The sequence below is a fragment of the Oncorhynchus clarkii genome, chromosome 12 (assembly GCF_045791955.1).
Source record: "Oncorhynchus clarkii lewisi isolate Uvic-CL-2024 chromosome 12, UVic_Ocla_1.0, whole genome shotgun sequence".
NCBI classification, from domain to species: Eukaryota; Metazoa; Chordata; class Actinopteri; order Salmoniformes; family Salmonidae; genus Oncorhynchus; species Oncorhynchus clarkii.
Window position 1 is genome coordinate 56,607,470 of NC_092158.1, and position 326 is coordinate 56,607,795.

Sequence of the window (326 nt, forward strand, 5' to 3'; positions counted from 1 at the left end):
ACATACAGATGAAATGGTACCAGTCAGGATAATTTACATTATCTGAGGAGAAAGCATGGCTTTGCCCCCCTGGGGACTAGCTAGTAAAGCATCACTTCTTCCCCTGTGGTTTGATGTGCTGAGAGGATGGATGTGGCTGTTCCCCTGGGAACCATGGCTCCATCTGCTTCCAGGGGCACCAGAAAGGCAAAACAAGATTGAGACTACTCTACACCAGCCAAGGCCAAAGATGGACCAGAAATCATAGCAAGGCATCTCCTACATTACAATACACACTGTTTTTACCCAGTAGAAAAAACAAAGAAAACACAACATCAAAAAAGAAA